The sequence below is a fragment of the Rhinoderma darwinii genome (genome assembly GCF_050947455.1).
Source record: "Rhinoderma darwinii isolate aRhiDar2 chromosome 5 unlocalized genomic scaffold, aRhiDar2.hap1 SUPER_5_unloc_28, whole genome shotgun sequence".
Taxonomy (NCBI): domain Eukaryota; kingdom Metazoa; phylum Chordata; class Amphibia; order Anura; family Rhinodermatidae; genus Rhinoderma; species Rhinoderma darwinii.
The window spans coordinates 252,492-270,486 of NW_027461785.1; the positions used below are offsets into that span (position 1 = coordinate 252,492).

Below are 17,995 nucleotides of genomic sequence, written 5' to 3' on the forward strand. Positions count from 1 at the left end.
ATTAAATGCAATTAATGAATACATTGCCACCTCTTGTTGTGTGTGTGTGTGTGTGTGTGTGTGTGTGTCTTCTGTGTTTCTGTGTTTCCGGCATTTCACATTGGAACAGCTCATTCACCTTCCTTGTCTTCTCTCCGCCCTCCCTCCTAGGTAAGTTAAAGAGCTGCACCTGAGCCAGCCACTGATTGATGCAGCACCACAGTCAAATAGTGGAGTGGAGTGGAGTAGGGGAACAGCAAACAGCCATTAAAGCAGCCAGCCGCCTACCCGCCACAATGGACCTACCTGTGTACACTAGATGGATGTGATGGAATGTACTGTCGTCCCTACATTTCAAGAAGAAGTAAGAATTGCAGTTGCAACAAACCCTTGCTTGCCTACAAAGAGAGCAGCAATTTGGATTTGTTACTTTGTTACCTGGAAGAATAACAAACTGTGCAAGGATGGAGGTTGTAGGAGCAAGGAGAAGTTGTCTGTAAAGTTGGTGGATGCTTATTTTCCATTTTGCAGTCCCTTGTCTCCCTCTTGTGGCCTCCTGGAGGCAAATAAATGTGCAAAAAAAAGACAGCCTGGCGGCCGGCTGTTGCAGTGTTGCCCTCTCAGGCAACACTGAGTGACTGACTGAGCCTCACCGTCTTATATAAAGTTCAGACGGAACTTTGCACGTGTCATAGTGGAGCCCTCAGGATTCCAGAGCCAGCTTTCTGACATCATAATGGGGCCTCAGAGATAGATAAAAGCCTGGGCCCAGGCAGTGTTGGTCAGTGCTGCTCAGCAGGCAGCACTGGACTGGATTAAAGCTGATACAAGGTGTGAAGGAACAAGGGGTGGCTGTGGGCATGCACTTGCTGCCGCTGCCAGTGTTTATCTGCATGGCAGGAGGGCATTTGGGCGTTGCCAGGAAGGCGTTTTTATGTAGATTCCTCCTCTTTCAGCACTGCATTGTGGTGCAAGCAAAAGAAGCAAATCCTGTGTAGCTTCCTCTCCGGCCTTTATTCACCTCCCTCCCGCTTAGTAGCTGTAAATGTGTGTGAGCCTGCAGGGCCCCATGGAATTGCCTAGGAGTAGGCTGAATCAATCGCTGCAAGGGGTGAACAGCAGTATGGGACAGGCTCGGGCAAGGCAAGGGCCGCTCGGGTTATCGCTTCTCGGCCTTTTGGCTAAGATCAAGTGTAGTATCTGTTCTTATCAGTCTCCTCAGGTGCCATCCAGAGGAAGAGAAAGGTGAGGGACAGCCCAGCTGCTGAGTCCTCAAAGCGACAAGTCGTGGAAATCTGCGAAGATTCCCTTGCGCAGCAGGAGGAAATGGAGCAGATGGTGGAGGAACTCGTGTCTGAACCTGAGGTCATCGACTTCACAACAGACATCCAGGTGGCTACAATCCTGGAACAATTTTTGTCAGAGGGCCTGCTGGATCTTTCGGACCCGCCAGGAGAGGAGGATCCGCCCGACCGGACTGGTAACTAAGGTGTATCGTTTGCACTAACCTTCTTTATTCTCCCCCATGGCTGCTAAACTTAACATCTTTAGCCTCAATGTGAGGAGTGTTAGAGATAGGACTAGATGTCAGATGGTGCTAACTTTTCTTTCCAAGCAGTCGAGTGATGTATTTATGCTGCAGGAATGTACTCTCCCCTCTTCCAGGTCATACCATCATCTGGCCAGGCAGTGGACCCATGGCCCGTCCTACTGGTCTGGTGGGGGCGACTGTAAGTCTGCAGGGGTTGCCATCCTGATTAGGGGAAGCGTATTTACTGTTGACTCTGTCCAGGAGCTCGCCTGCGGCCGCTTGTTGGTCGTAGACGGTTCCTGGGCAGGAGAGCCGATTAGGCTCATCAACGTGTACGCTCCCCCTATGAAGGCTGAGCGCCTGGAACTATTCCAGACCCTGCGGACCCAGCTCGCCACCACTAGGGCAGTGGTGATGGCCGGGGACTTCAACTGCCCCATCGAAGAGGATGGACGAAGTTCCGGCACTTCAATCAAACTGGATGTCAGTTCCAAACTGCTTATCGAGATGGTAACCGAAGCATCCTTGCAGGACGTTGTGGGCTCCATGGGGATTGGCTCTGTGAACTATTCATGGAGCCGACCCGATGGCTCACTTCGTTCTCGGATTGACTTTGTGTTCACCTCCCGGGCAGTCAAGCAGCATGGGCACTCCATGGTCCCCTGCTTCTTCTCTGACCACAGGGCCATTCTCTTCCAGGGTGCCATCGGCCACGGTTTTCCTCCCGGCCCTGGCTCCTGGAAGCTGAATTGTGCCCTGCTGGAAAGAGAGGAGGTACTGGCGGAACTTAGAGACGCCTATATTGTTTGGAGGAATGATAAAGTTTTCTTTGACAAAACCTGTGACTGGTGGGAATATGTTAAAGTTGAATTTCGTTGTTTCTTTCAGGCAAAAAGTCGCCAACAGGCGTGTGAGAGGAAGAGAGACTTCAGAGAGATGCAGCGTCAGCTGCGATCCCTGCAAGACCTCCTTCAATGCGGCTGGGACGTCAGGAAGGAGCTGGAGGAAGCCAAAAAGGGCCTGAAAAGGCACTTTGAGGAGGAATCCAAGCGAATTGTCTTTCGTTCCAAGGTGGAGAACCTGGAGAAGGGTGAGAAATGTAACTCGTTCTTTTTCAGGAAACTCCATGCCGGCCACACGCCCCTGAAGGAACTCCGAGATGAGACCGGAAACATGCATTCTGGGAAGAAGGAGGTGATGGGAGTCGTCACAGACTACTACCGAAGCCTCTACTCCCGGAAAACCACTGACCCCGAAGCCGCCGATAAATTCCTGTCAGGTATCACTAATCATCTTGATCCTGCAGGTACGGAGGCTATGGATGTACCCCTGACGGTGGAGGAACTGCTCTCTGCCGCTAAATCCTTCAGACCCGGCAGGACCCCGGGCAGTGATGGTCTCCCAGCAGAGCTCTATGTAGCGCTGGGGGACTTGATCTGTCCGGACCTGCTGGAGCTCTATGAGGAGATGGTGGTGGAGGGTAGAATGCCACCGTCCTTGAGAGAAGGCATGATCACGATCTTGTATAAGCGGAAGGGGGAGAGATGTGACCTGAAAAACTGGCGTCCCATCTCTCTCCTGAACGTGGACTACAAGATCCTCGCCAAAGTATTGGCCAACAGACTGAAGGTTGTCATCGGACGGATCATCGGATCGGACCAAACCTGCGGCATTCCTGGCCGTAGGGTGGCCGACAGTCTTGCCCTGGTGAGGGACACGGTGCATTACATGCAAAGCCGCCGTACACACGCGGCCCTGGTCAGTCTGGACCAGGAGAAGGCTTTTGACCGGGTCTCTCACGAATTCATGGGTAAGGCTCTGCGTAGGCTGCGGCTTGGCAGGTTGTTCTGTTTGTATGTTAACCTGATGTATTGCGACATTTACAGCTCGGTGCTGGTGAACGGCTGGAAGACTGACCCCTTTCCTGTATCGTCGGGGGTTAGACAAGGCTGTCCTCTTTCACCTCTCCTTTTTGTTTGTGTTATAGAGCTCTTCGCAGAGGCTATCCGGCAGAATGGAGAGATCAGAGGGATCACCGCACCAGGTCCAGGACACTTCGAGGTCAAATGCTCGCTGTACATGGACGACGTGACCGTCTTCTGCACTGACCAGAGTTCGGTGACTGCACTCGTCCAGACCTGCGAGGAGTTCGGACGCGCTTCAGGGGCAAAAGTCAACTGCGGGAAGTCGGAAGCCATGCTCTTCGGAAAGTGGTACCTGCCTTCTCCTGCCTCCTTCCCGTTTACTATCAAGCCGGACTTCATCAAAATTCTGGGAGTCTGGTTCGGTAAGGAAGGTGCAGCCCTAAAGTCGTGGGAAGAACGCTTGGCCAAAGTCAACCAAAGGATCGGACTGTGGAGCCTCAGACAACTCACTATTGAGGGCAAAGCAATGGTCCTGCGTAACGAAGTCTTGCCTGTGCTACAATACACTGCACAGGCATGGCCCCCTCTTGCCACCGTCTCGAGGGCCATTACCAGGACTGTGTTTCGCTTCATCTGGGGCTCGAAAATGGACAGAGTAAAGCGGACTGTTATGTACAAGGAGCCCCGCAAAGGTGGGAAGGGTATACCCGACATTCCCACTCTGCTGCGGATCGCTTTTGTATGTGACTGTGTTCGTAGGACTCTGAGGACAGCAAACGGCTCTGCGGGCAAGGCCATGTCCCGCTACTTCCTCCTTCCCCTCTGGCGAGGTTTTGGCTGGGACAAGTGGGACAGCTCCTTCCCTTACAACTGGCACGCTCCCTGGTTCTACGGAGATGTCGTCCGGTTTGTGAGGGAGCATCAACTGGAGGGTCTTAAGCCCGACTTGTGGAAACCTAAGACGATCCACAAGCACATCAGAGCAAAGGACTCACTGGAGTCTGTTCCAGGGCTTCATGCCGACACGTTGGAGACTGTTTGGACTAACGTGTCATCTGGCAGGTTGACCAACGGGCACAAGGACATTTCATGGATGGCCATCCAGGGAGGACTGCCTCTTAGGTCATTCATGCATGCCCGCAACCTGTGCAAGACCCGGTACTGCCCCAGGTGCCCCTTCACGGAGGAAACATCTTTGCACATTTTCTGGCAGTGCCCCTTTGCACAGGGTCTGTTGAAAGCCTTGGAACATGAACTCAAGGACTCAGTACCCAGGAACAGACTGTCGTACCGCTCGGTACTTTATGGACTATTTCCTGGGAATACCACGGATGGAGCAATCCAGGAAGCCTGGCGCCTTATGAACTGCTTTAAGGACGCTATATGGTTTGCCAGGAACCGTCTGATTTTGCGGAGAGAGAGTGTGTCCGTCCAGGACTGCCGCAGGCTGATCCACAGCCTGCTCAGAGACTATTCCACCTGGGACAGCCCGGACGTCGATGAGGAAGAGGACTGATACTCCCCTTCCCCCCACTCTCCCTTCTTGTGTGTTGTCTTTCAATAAAGCTTCGGGCCTGTGATTTCCCCCTTCCCTATCCCCTCCTACCCACTCCCCTATCCCATCACTTGTCTGTAATGCTTTGTTGTTTGGCTTTAGTGAATGCAAGAATGTTAGTGTAGCATGTGGTGTAATGTATAGCATAGGCTAGCCTGTACTGTGTATTATACTGTCATGTTATGTTTGACGACTGTTATTATTTATTATTTACTGCTTCATGGCTTGCGCTGCGTCGCAGTAATGTTTGTATGATGACGATTGATTGTCAATAAAGCAATTTTCAATCAAAAAATCTGTTCTTATCAGTCCTTGTAAGGATAGATAGCTCGGAGAACCACTGGGGGCTATAAACACTAGCTTAGCGATCCAAGAGCGTTCCAGACGAAGCCGGCGACGAACTGCGGAGAAGAACCAGCGAAGACGACGATCCAGAAGGGAGAAGCCGCCATCGAGGAAGAAGCTCCGGGAGATCGCTGCCGGGAAGAAGAAGGAGAACTTCGGAGAAGAGCCGCTGCTGAAGGGGATCTTCGAAGAAGCTCGGCCGCAGAAGAAGAAGCTCGACGAGGAACCGCTGCGGAAGAAATTTCGTGGAAGAACCTCGGCCAGCAAGGAGAAGATTTGCATAGCTCCGCCCCCTTCGGGAAAGAGCTATCGAAGATCCTCCCCAAGCGACAGGAACAGCTGGAAGAAGCCATGGCCTCAACCAGCAACCCTGCCACCCAGAAGAAGAAGGCTGATGGACCAGGTGAGCCGGCCCAGGCCAGGACATCTCCTCCTGAAGCCTCCTCAAGCGAACAGGCCACCAGGAAGCCGAACCAGGCTGCTCCAACCCTGGAGCCCTGGATGAAGCAGACGGTGGCCCTGAAGCTCAAGGAGGTGGACGGGAGAGTGCCGGACATGACGGAAGAAGTGTTCTGCCAGAAGATGCTCCTGGATCAGGGCTTCGCTAAGCCGGAGACCATCAGTATCCAGGCCTTCATGACCGGGATGTTCTTCGTGACCTTCGCTTCGATCAACATCTGCAGAAGGTACTGGGAGATGGTGAAAGCGGCGAGGCCTGAATCCCCTTTCTCTCGCTTTGTGGGCAACTGCCCTGTCCAAAGAGAGGAAAGGCGGGTGACGGTCTCAATGCGGAACCCACACACCCCCGGCAAAGACATCACCACGCTCCTGAAGCGGTTCTGCACAGTGGTGAGGGAACCCACCCACATCCTGAACGGACTCGGCTTCTGGACTGGCAAGTGGTCGGTAATCGTCCGACTGAACAAGGATTCGAGCGCGGAAGACGGCCTCCAGCACCTGCCCCAGTCATTCTCGCTGGGCAACTCCTACGGCCTCATCTACTACCCGGACATGCCGCAGATCTGCAGGAGATGCAGCAAGAAGGGTCATTCGGTGAAGGACTGCAAGGAGGACGCCTGCAAGAACTGCCGGGTAACAGGACACGAGACCAAAGACTGCCCGAAACGGACAATGTGCAACCTCTGCGGACAAGCAGCCCACTCTTACAAGGACTGCCCGAAGAGGGATCGATCCTGGGCAACTGTAGCAGCGAAAGCTCCAGCCAGAGGGAACCCCGCCCCAGCCAGAGCTCCAGCGGCACAGAAGACCGGGAAAAAGAAGGATGGTAAGAAGACGACAGTCCCCCCCCCCCCTCTCCCGGCCCTCCCTCGCCCTACCCTTCCCACCCTCCCTCGCCCGGCCCTCCCCACCCCCCCGTCCCCAACCCCTGTCACCCCCACTGAGGCTCTCACCTTCTCCTACCCACCCATCTCAGTGGTCCTGTCACCTGCACCTCTCCCAACCCAGCCTCCCTTCTCCCCAGCTCCAGCAGCACTAACATCTTCCCCTCCAGCTGCTGGAGTCCTCTCCCTGGAGGATTTTCCCCCTCTTGTCTCCTCAGGTGCCATCCAGAGGAAGAGAAAGGTGAGGGACAGCCCAGCTGCTGAGTCCTCAAAGAGACAAGTCGTGGAAATCTGCGAAGATTCCCTTGCGCAGCAGGAGGAAATGGAGCAGATGGTGGAGGAACTCGTGTCTGAACCTGAGGTCATCGACTTCACAACAGACATCCAGGTGGCTACAATCCTGGAACAATTTTTGTCAGAGGGCCTGCTGGATCTTCCGGACCCGCCAGGCTCCAGAGAGGAGGATCCGCCCGACCGGACTGGTAACTAAGGTGTATCGTTTGCACTAACCTTCTTTATTCTCCCCCATGGCTGCTAAACTTAACATCTTTGGCCTCAATGTGAGGAGTGTTAGAGATAGGACTAGATGTCAGATGGTGCTAACTTTTCTTTCCAAGCAGTCGAGTGATGTATTTATGCTGCAGGAATGTACTCTCCCCTCTTCCAGGTCATACCATCATCTGGCCAGGCAGTGGACCCATGGCCCGTCCTACTGGTCTGGTGGGGGCGACTGTAAGTCTGCAGGGGTTGCCATCCTGATTAGGGGAAGCGTATTTACTGTTGACTCTGTCCAGGAGCTCGTCTGCGGCCGCTTGTTGGTCGTAGACGGTTCCTGGGCGGGAGAGCCGATTAGGCTCATCAACGTGTACGCTCCCCCTATGAAGGCTGAGCGCCTGGAACTATTCCAGACCCTGCGGACCCAGCTCGCCACCACTAGGGCAGTGGTGATGGCCGGGGACTTCAACTGCCCCATCGAAGAGGATGGACGAAGTTCCGGCACTTCAATCAAGCTGGATGTCAGTTCCAAACTGCTTATCGAGATGGTAACCGAAGCATCCTTGCAGGACGTTGTGGGCTCCATGGGGATCGGCTCTGTGAACTATTCATGGAGCCGACCCGATGGCTCACTTCGTTCTCGGATTGACTTTGTGTTCACCTCCCGGGCAGTCAAGCAGCATGGGCACTCCATGGTCCCCTGCTTCTTCTCTGACCACAGGGCCATTCTCTTCCAGGGTGCCATCGGCCACGGTTTTCCTCCCGGCCCTGGCTCCTGGAAGCTGAATTGTGCCCTGCTGGAAAGAGAAGAGGTACTGGCGGAACTTAGAGACGCCTATATTGTTTGGAGGAATGATAAAGTTTTCTTTGACAAAACCTGTGACTGGTGGGAATATGTTAAAGTTGAATTTCGTTGTTTCTTTCAGGCAAAAAGTCGTCAACAGGCGTGTGAGAGGAAGAGAGACTTCAGAGAGATGCAGCGTCAGCTGCGATCCCTGCAAGACCTCCTTCAATGCGGCTGGGACGTCAGGAAGGAGCTGGAGGAAGCCAAAAAGGGCCTGAAAAGGCACTTTGAGGAGGAATCCAAGCGAATTGTCTTTCGTTCCAAGGTGGAGAACCTGGAGAAGGGTGAGAAATGTAACTCGTTCTTTTTCAGGAAACTCCATGCCGGCCACACGCCCCTGAAGGAACTCCGAGATGAGACCGGAAACATGCATTCTGGGAAGAAGGAGGTGATGGGAGTCGTCACAGACTACTACCGAAGCCTCTACTCCCGGAAAACCACTGACCCCGAAGCCGCCGATAAATTCCTGTCAGGTATCACTAATCATCTTGATCCTGCAGGTACGGAGGCTATGGACGTACCCCTGACGGTGGAGGAACTGCTCTCTGCCGCTAAATCCTTCAGACCCGGCAGGACCCCGGGCAGTGATGGTCTCCCAGCAGAGCTCTATGTAGCGCTGGGGGACTTGATCTGTCCGGACCTGCTGGAGCTCTATGAGGAGATGGTGGTGGAGGGTAGAATGCCACCGTCCTTGAGAGAAGGCATGATCACGATCTTGTATAAGCGGAAGGGGGAGAGATGTGACCTGAAAAACTGGCGTCCCATCTCTCTCCTGAACGTGGACTACAAGATCCTCGCCAAAGTATTGACCAACAGACTGAAGGTTGTCATCGGACAGATCATCGGATCGGACCAAACCTGCGGCATTCCTGGCCGTAGGGTGGCCGACAGTCTTGCCCTGGTGAGGGACACGGTGCATTACATGCAAAGCCGCCGTACACACGCGGCCCTGGTCAGTCTGGATCAGGAGAAGGCTTTTGACCGGGTCTCTCACGAATTCATGGGTAAGGCTCTGCGTAGGCTGCGGCTTGGCAGGTTGTTCTGTTTGTATGTTAACCTGATGTATTGCGACATTTACAGCTCGGTGCTGGTGAACGGCTGGAAGACTGACCCCTTTCCTGTATCGTCGGGGGTTAGACAAGGCTGTCCTCTTTCACCTCTCCTTTTTGTTTGTGTTATAGAGCTCTTCGCAGAGGCTATCCGGCAGAATGGAGAGATCAGAGGGATCACCGCACCAGGTCCAGGACACTTCGAGGTCAAATGCTCGCTGTACATGGACGACGTGACCGTCTTCTGCGCCGACCAGAGTTCGGTGACTGCACTCGTCCAGACCTGTGAGGAGTTCGGACGCGCTTCAGGGGCAAAAGTCAACTGCGGGAAGTCGGAAGCCATGCTCTTCGGAAAGTGGTACCTGCCTTCTCCTGCCTCCTTCCCGTTTACTATCAAGCCGGACTTCATCAAAATTCTGGGAGTCTGGTTCGGTAAGGAAGGTGCAGCCCTAAAGTCGTGGGAAGAACGCTTGGCCAAAGTCAACCAAAGGATCGGACTGTGGAGCCTCAGACAACTCACTATTGAGGGCAAAGCAATGGTCCTGCGTAACGAAGTCTTGCCTGTGCTACAATACACTGCACAGGCATGGCCCCCTCTTGCAACGGTCTCGAGGGCCATTACCAGGACTGTGTTTCGCTTCATCTGGGGCTCGAAAATGGACAGAGTAAAGCGGACTGTTATGTACAAGGAGCCCCGCAAAGGTGGGAAGGGTATACCCGACATTCCCACTCTGCTGCGGATCGCTTTTGTATGTGACTGTGTTCGTAGGACTCTGAGGACAGCAAACGGCTCTGCGGGCAAGGCCATGTCCCGCTACTTCCTCCTTCCCCTCTGGCGAGGTTTTGGCTGGGATAAGTGGGACAGCTCCTTCCCTTACAACTGGCACGCTCCCTGGTTCTACGGAGATGTCGTCCGGTTTGTGAGGGAGCATCAACTGGAGGGTCTTAAGCCCGACTTGTGGAAACCTAAGACGATCCACAAGCACATCAGAGCAAAGGACCCACTGGAGTTTGTTCCAGGGCTTCATGCCGACACGTTGGAGACTGTTTGGACTAACGTGTCATCTGGCAGGTTGACCAACGGGCACAAGGACATTTCATGGATGGCCATCCAGGGAGGACTGCCTCTTAGGTCATTCATGCATGCCCGCAACCTGTGCAAGACCCGGTACTGCCCCAGGTGCCCCTTCACGGAGGAAACATCTTTGCACATTTTCTGGCAGTGCCCCTTTGCACAGGGTCTGTTGAAAGCCTTGGAACACGAACTCAAGGACTCAGTTCCCAGGAACAGACTGTCGTACCGCTCGGTACTTTATGGACTATTTCCTGGGAATACCACGGATGGAGCAATCCAGGAAGCCTGGCGCCTTATGAACTGTTTTAAGGACGCTATATGGTTCGCCAGGAATCGTCTGATTTTGCGGAGAGAGAGTGTGTCCGTCCAGGACTGCCGCAGGCTGATCCACAGCCTGCTCAGAGACTATTCCACCTGGGACAGCCCGGACGTCGATGAGGAAGAGGACTGATACTCCCCTTCCCCCCACTCTCCCTTCTTGTGTGTTGTCTTTCAATAAAGCTTCGGGCCTGTGATTTCCCGCTTCCCTATCCCCTCCTACCCACTCCCCTATCCCATCACTTGTCTGTAATGCTTTGTTGTTTGGCTTTAGTGAATGCAAGAATGTTAGTGTAGCATGTGGTGTAATGTATAGCATAGGCTAGCCTGTACTGTGTATTATACTGTCATGTTATGTTTGACGACTGTTATTATTTATTATTTGCTGCTTCATGGCTCGCGCTGCGTCGCAGTAATGTTTGTATGATGACGATTGATTGTCAATAAAGCATTTTTCAATCAAAAAATCTGTTCTTATCAGTTTAATATCTGATACGTCCCCTATCTGGGGACCATATATTAAATGGATTTTTAGAACAGGGAGATGGAAATAGAGCTTGCTCTGTCCACTCCACGCATTGACCTGGTATTGCAGTATTTCCAGGACCGGTGCACCCTTCCCTTATGTGTTGACTAAAATCAGATTCCAAAAGTGCTATTTGTGTTTGCTATTGTTTTTGTCTTTCTGATGGGATCTCCCCTTTTAATCCCATTATTTCAACACCTGTTGGACAATGCATTTGTACAGTCATGTGTGATAATGAGCTCATTTATTAAATGCAATTAATGAATACATTGCCACCTCTTGTTGTGTGTGTGTGTGTGTGTGTGTGTGTCTTCTGTGTTTCTGTGTTTCCGGCATTTCACATTGGAACAGCTCATTCACCTTCCTTGTCTTCTCTCCGCCCTCCCTCCTAGGTAAGTTAAAGAGCTGCACCTGAGCCAGCCACTGATTGATGCAGCACCACAGTCAAATAGTGGAGTGGAGTGGAGTAGGGGAACAGCAAACAGCCATTAAAGCAGCCAGCCGCCTACCCGCCACAATGGACCTACCTGTGTACACTAGATGGATGTGATGGAATGTACTGTCGTCCCTACATTTCAAGAAGAAGTAAGAATTGCAGTTGCAACAAACCCTTGCTTGCCTACAAAGAGAGCAGCAATTTGGATTTGTTACTTTGTTACCTGGAAGAATAACAAACTGTGCAAGGATGGAGGTTGTAGGAGCAAGGAGAAGTTGTCTGTAAAGTTGGTGGATGCTTATTTTCCATTTTGCAGTCCCTTGTCTCCCTCTTGTGGCCTCCTGGAGGCAAATAAATGTGCAAAAAAAAGACAGCCTGGCGGCCGGCTGTTGCAGTGTTGCCCTCTCAGGCAACACTGAGTGACTGACTGAGCCTCACCGTCTTATATAAAGTTCAGACGGAACTTTGCACGTGTCATAGTGGAGCCCTCAGGATTCCAGAGCCAGCTTTCTGACATCATAATGGGGCCTCAGAGATAGATAAAAGCCTGGGCCCAGGCAGTGTTGGTCAGTGCTGCTCAGCAGGCAGCACTGGACTGGATTAAAGCTGATACAAGGTGTGAAGGAACAAGGGGTGGCTGTGGGCATGCACTTGCTGCCGCTGCCAGTGTTTATCTGCATGGCAGGAGGGCATTTGGGCGTTGCCAGGAAGGCGTTTTTATGTAGATTCCTCCTCTTTCAGCACTGCATTGTGGTGCAAGCAAAAGAAGCAAATCCTGTGTAGCTTCCTCTCCGGCCTTTATTCACCTCCCTCCCGCTTAGTAGCTGTAAATGTGTGTGAGCCTGCAGGGCCCCATGGAATTGCCTAGGAGTAGGCTGAATCAATCGCTGCAAGGGGTGAACAGCAGTATGGGACAGGCTCGGGCAAGGCAAGGGCCGCTCGGGTTATCGCTTCTCGGCCTTTTGGCACGATCCCGTGTCAAGAGGAGGTCAGCATGTCATGCCCTTGGCCTTTTGGCATCGCCACTTCGGTGGCTTAAGCCAACTGCTGCTATAAGGGGGTAGGCTGGGTGATCAACTGTCGAGCGATCATGGGAGCTAGGCTTCGATACGCTGGGATCGGGGAAACCCGGATCAAGAATGGATTTGGCATTGACGTACCCTTGAACAAGAAGGACCTTTTTTCATTGAAACACCTGGTGAATGAAGTCATTTTCAAGACCCTCAACGTGAGTAGGAACGACATCCTTTGTCTTCAAGATCCCAGAGGTAATCGCTTCACTTTGGTTCTTAAAAGTTTGAATGCTTGTTACAACTTGTATGCCGCGATTAATGCTAACTTGCAAAACCCTGGGTTGGATGGACTTATCTTCACCGTTTTATATAACAACGATGTTCCACTGGTTGTTTTGATGTACAATCCTTATGTGATGGTGGATGATATTACTTCCTTCTTAAAGAAGTACTGCTCTTACGTCAGCTATTCTCACCAGGTGTTAAATGCCGAGTCCCTCTGGACAGGGAAGCATAAATTTTTTGTGAGATTTGAGGAGGATCCTTCAGGGCCTCTGGGTGTGAAATACCCTCCTAGGAATTTTGCCATCGGCCGGGACAAAGGCTACTTATTTTTTCCCCAGCCTCCTGTGTTTTGCAGGAAATGTAAAAGGTATGGCCATGTTCACGAAGATTGTACGCAAGAAGGTGTTACATGTAACAAATGTAATCAGGACGGTCACCTGGCCAAGGATTGCAAAAACCCAATTGTGTGTAACATGTGCAGCATTGTGGGTCATGCCTTTAAAGACTGTCCAGAGCGTGCTAAAAACAGAAGGGTTAGGACTCTGGCGGAAGTAGTTGCAGGTGAACCTGGCAGTATGAGGTCTAATGTGATTCAGGGCCCAGCTGCCCAGGGAACTGAGGAGTCTGTGCCTGCCCTGGTGTCTGATGGGACTCTCCTTGAGTTAAATCGGTCTGGAAATACGCTGGCTGATGAAATGGAGGTAGCACCTGTTGAGAAAGACCTGCCTCACCCCTCTGATGACCTGACTGGGTTGAGAGGTGATGGGGAAGTGGATGGTTCTATATCCAAATCGCCTGTCTTTTCCTGGGAAGGAATTCTGGTGGAACAACAAGGTGAAGGTGGTCAAGGGGACTTTTCAACTGCACTTGTGAGGCCTTCTGAGGAGGAGGAAGGAGGTTCATCTTCTAAGAGACTTCGCACCATGTTGTCTCCTCTGAGTGAAGATGGAGTGAGCCCGGATAGGGGAGTCTACCCCATTTCTCATTTTCCTGAGGACTTTCCTTTTTTAGGAGAAGACGTGGACAAAGCTATCTTTGTGTCCGGTTGTCAGCCACCAGGAGGTGTAGGCTGATTAAACAGTGGGGTATTGGTGGATATCTACGGAAAAAGATCAAAATATGGACCCCAAAATTACACTTAATGTCTTATCCTTGAATGTCAGGCAAATTACATCAAAGCCTAGACGTGCTGTTGTGCTGGACTATGTTAGGAATCTTGGGGCAGAGATCATATGCCTGCAAGAGTGTGGTATATCTGAGTCACTGGGGGAGGGGGATTGGCCATATGGGCAGTATGTCTGGTCAGGATCTACTTCCAATAAGAATGATGGGGTGGGGATCCTATTAGGAAATATGGGTATGGATCTGGAGAGTTATACAGTGGTGGAAACAGGTAGATGTGTAATTGCAGTGGTATGTTGCAGGGGAGTTAGGGTTAGGGTGGTGAATACTTATTGTCCTATAGATAGAGCAAAAAGGCTGGCGTTGTTGGAAAAGCTAAGTTTGTTCTTACCTGGAAGGATTCCTACCTTTTTTTTGGGAGACTTTAATTGTTCTTTTGATGGGGATGGTCTGGATGTAACTGGGAAAAAGCTTAACCAACTTATATCTGATTTTTCTTTTATAGATGCAGCCGAATTGTCATTGGGTAAACCACCACCGCCAACATATAAATCAGATAGAGGGGGTATTGAGTCAAGAATTGATCGTATTTGCATATCTAAGGGTTTAGTGTGTAATAAGATGGTTCAGAATGAGGTACCTTTTTCAGACCATGTATGTTTACGGGTATGGGTGGAGGTAAGTAGTAAACTTTGTTTTGGGAAAGGGGTGTGGAAGTTGAATACTAGATTATTGGAGGATGTTGAAGTGATGGATGAGTTCAAACGAAAGTATGATGTGTGGAAGGGAGAAAAAGATAGTTTTGTGGATGTGCTTAAATGGTGGGATTGGATGAAAGGGCAGATTAAAAATTTTTTTGTGAGATGGGGATACAAGCAGGCTGCTAGGAAACGTAACCAGTATAAGGAATTGAATATTAGGATAGAATGGTTGCGGAAGATGGGTGAGAAGGGAATTGATTTGAGTGATTTGCTAGAGGAGGCAAGGAACGAGTTAAAGCAAGTTTTGGAAAGAAAGGGAAAGGAGATTATTTTTAGGTCTAAAGTGGAGTACTTAGATAAAAATGAAAAATGCACAAGGTTTTTTTTCAAGAAAATGTGTGGTAAGAAAGATGATATGGATGAAATTGTTAATGCGAAGGGGGAGCGTATAGTGGGTATGGATGTGTTAAAAGTGGTGGAATCGTTTTATTCAGAACTATATGGCAAAAAGTGGATTGATATCGGGTTGATGGATGAAGTTTTGAATGGTTTGGAAAATGTTCTTAGAGAGGAGGATTGTGTGGGGTTGAATGAGGATGTAACGTCTGAAGAAGTAAAGAAAGTGATAATGAGTGCGGGGAAAAATAAAACACCTGGTAAAGATGGTATTCCTGTGGAATTTTATGTGAAGGCCTGGGAGATAATAGGGTTGGATTTGGTGGAAGTATGTAAGTTTATATGGGATAAGGGGGTTTTGTGTGAGTCTATGAAAGAGGGTGTGATTGTTTTGATTTATAAGAAAGGGGATAAGAAGTGTTTGGGTAATTGGAGACCGATTTCACTGCTGAATGTGGATTATAAATGTTTTAGTAAAATTTTGGCTAATCGTATGCGTGAGGTGGTAGGAAAGGTTGTGGGTGAAGACCAAGTATGTGCTGTGCCAGGTAGGAGTATGTCTGATAATTTGGTTTTGCTGAGAGATTTGATTGGGGACTGTATGAGTAGGAAACAGAAGTGTATGATGCTTGCGTTAGATTTCGAAAAGGCGTTTGATAGAGTGTCGCATGTGTTTATGTTTGCTGTACTTGTTAGGATGGGCTTCCCAGTGAGGTTTTTGGAAGGTGTGAAGTGTTTGTATAGGGATGTGTCAAGTGAAGTGTTGGTGAATGGTAATTTAAGTTCAAAAGTATGTGTGAGATCTGGGGTAAGACAGGGGTGTCCTATGTCCCCAGTTTTGTTTATTTGTGTGATCGAAAGTTTGATGTGTTTGGTAAGAAAAGATAAAGTGGTGAAAGGTTTTTTGATCCCCGGGAGTGGAGGTAAATACGTTAAAATTCTGGGTTATATGGATGATGTTGTGGTTATGAGTGATTGTATGGCTGGGTTGAATAGAGCAAAATTATGGTTGGATTTTTTTTGTGGGGCATCAGCTTTTAAGGTGAATTGGGATAAGTGTGTCTTTAAGTGCTTTGGGGATAGGAGGGTAAGTATGGAGGGAGTGAGGAATGAAGTGGGTGCAGTAAAAGTGTTGGGGATACAGTTTAATGAGGACTTGAGAGGGAATGAGAGTTGGGATGAATGTGGCAAGAGGATTGAGAAGAAATTGAATTTTTGGAGACTTAGAGACCTGACTTTATCAGGGAAGGTGTTGATAATTAAGACAGTGATTTTGCCTATTTTGGTTTTTGTGGCTAGTATTTTTCCCTCCGCTAGTAGGAAAATCAAAAAGTCAGAGAAAATGGTGTTTACCTTTCTGTGGGGAAGTCAAATGGAAAAGTTGAAGCGTGAGTATGTTTATAAGTCTTGTGAGAATGGAGGTTTGGGTTTTCCGAATGTGGAGGTCTTTCTTGGGTTAAATTATATTAAAACAGTGGTGGGGCTCTTGGGGAAAGGAAATAAGAGTGCGTATATGGTAAGGTATATGGCCGGTTGGATGCTTTATGGGTTAAATTGGTTTAAGAGAGATGCTACTGTGCCTGTTGCTTATGTATGTCCGGTATGGTATGTTGTGATTGAAAGGTTCATTAGGAAATATGATTTGATTGCAGTGCCTATGGGTGGGTTTCTGGATAAGAAGGCTGTGCTAAAAAGATTGTGTGTGAATGAGGTTGTGTGTAACATTGTGGGTTTGCGAGGAGAGGATGTTGTGGATACTTGGAAGAAGTTAGGCGTGAGAGGTATGTCCAATAGACAAAAGGACATAGTGTGGATGGCGTTGCATGATATATTGCCTGTTAGAGATGTGCAGAGGAGGAGAATGCTAGTTAGATTTGAGGTGTGTCCAAGGGGTGGGTGTAATTCACGGGAGACTGTTAGGCATCTTTTTTGGGACTGCAATTATTCGTATGAGGTATGGAGGAGGATGGGTGGCGTCTGTAAGGAGTTAGCTGGGGTGAAGTTTGTGGATTGGAAGGTTGCGATGTTTGCTATAGGGGCTTGTAACAGAGTAAGTGATAGGATCTTATGGTTGATTATGTCGTGTATAATGGAAAGCTTATGGGATGTACGTAATTTAGGTGTTTTCAAACATAAGTGGGTACCCATTGGTGAGTGTGTGAGGATGGTTTTGTCAAGACTATACGTAGTCTATCGTTGGGATAGTCAGTGCGGTGGTGGTATAGACGCAGAGGGGATATGGAAATTTAAGAAGTGGAGAAGGTTGGTGAAATATAGCTAATTGATAAGATTTATTCCTGTTTTATTTTTGTTCTTCACAATCCTTTCTGTGTCTTGATTATTATTGTTTGGAATAAAATAGCCATGATGATGTACGACTAAGGCAACTTATGCCTTAAAATGCAAAATGGTTTGTGTACTGTTGCTTTAAGTTAAACTGAATGGTTTTAAAAAAAAAAAAAAAAAAAAAAAAAAAAAAAAAAAAAAAAAAAAAAAAATCTGTTCTTATCAGTTTAATATCTGATACGTCCCCTATCTGGGGACCATATATTAAATGGATTTTTAGAACAGGGAGATGGAAATAGAGCTTGCTCTGTCCACTCCACGCATTGACCTGGTATTGCAGTATTTCCAGGACCGGTGCACCCTTCCCTTATGTGTTGACTAAAATCAGATTCCAAAAGTGCTATTTGTGTTTGCTATTGTTTTTGTCTTTCTGATGGGATCTCCCCTTTTAATCCCATTATTTCAACACCTGTTGGACAATGCATTTGTACAGTCATGTGTGATAATGAGCTCATTTATTAAATGCAATTAATGAATACATTGCCACCTCTTGTTGTGTGTGTGTGTGTGTGTGTGTGTGTCTTCTGTGTTTCTGTGTTTCCGGCATTTCACATTGGAACAGCTCATTCACCTTCCTTGTCTTCTCTCCGCCCTCCCTCCTAGGTAAGTTAAAGAGCTGCACCTGAGCCAGCCACTGATTGATGCAGCACCACAGTCAAATAGTGGAGTGGAGTGGAGTAGGGGAACAGCAAACAGCCATTAAAGCAGCCAGCCGCCTACCCGCCACAATGGACCTACCTGTGTACACTAGATGGATGTGATGGAATGTAC

General features: G+C 49.5%; 3 pseudogenes; all 3 read left to right on the forward strand.

The window, feature by feature from the left end:
* Positions 1-1,140: 1,140 nt before the first annotated feature.
* On the forward strand, positions 1,141-1,238 carry LOC142689247 (U2 spliceosomal RNA; annotated as a pseudogene).
* A 9,606-nt stretch (positions 1,239-10,844) lies between these two features.
* LOC142689096 (U2 spliceosomal RNA) lies at positions 10,845-11,019 on the forward strand (annotated as a pseudogene).
* Positions 11,020-17,358: 6,339 nt separating this feature from the next.
* On the forward strand, positions 17,359-17,529 carry LOC142689232 (U2 spliceosomal RNA; annotated as a pseudogene).
* The last annotated feature ends 466 nt before the right edge of the window (positions 17,530-17,995 follow it).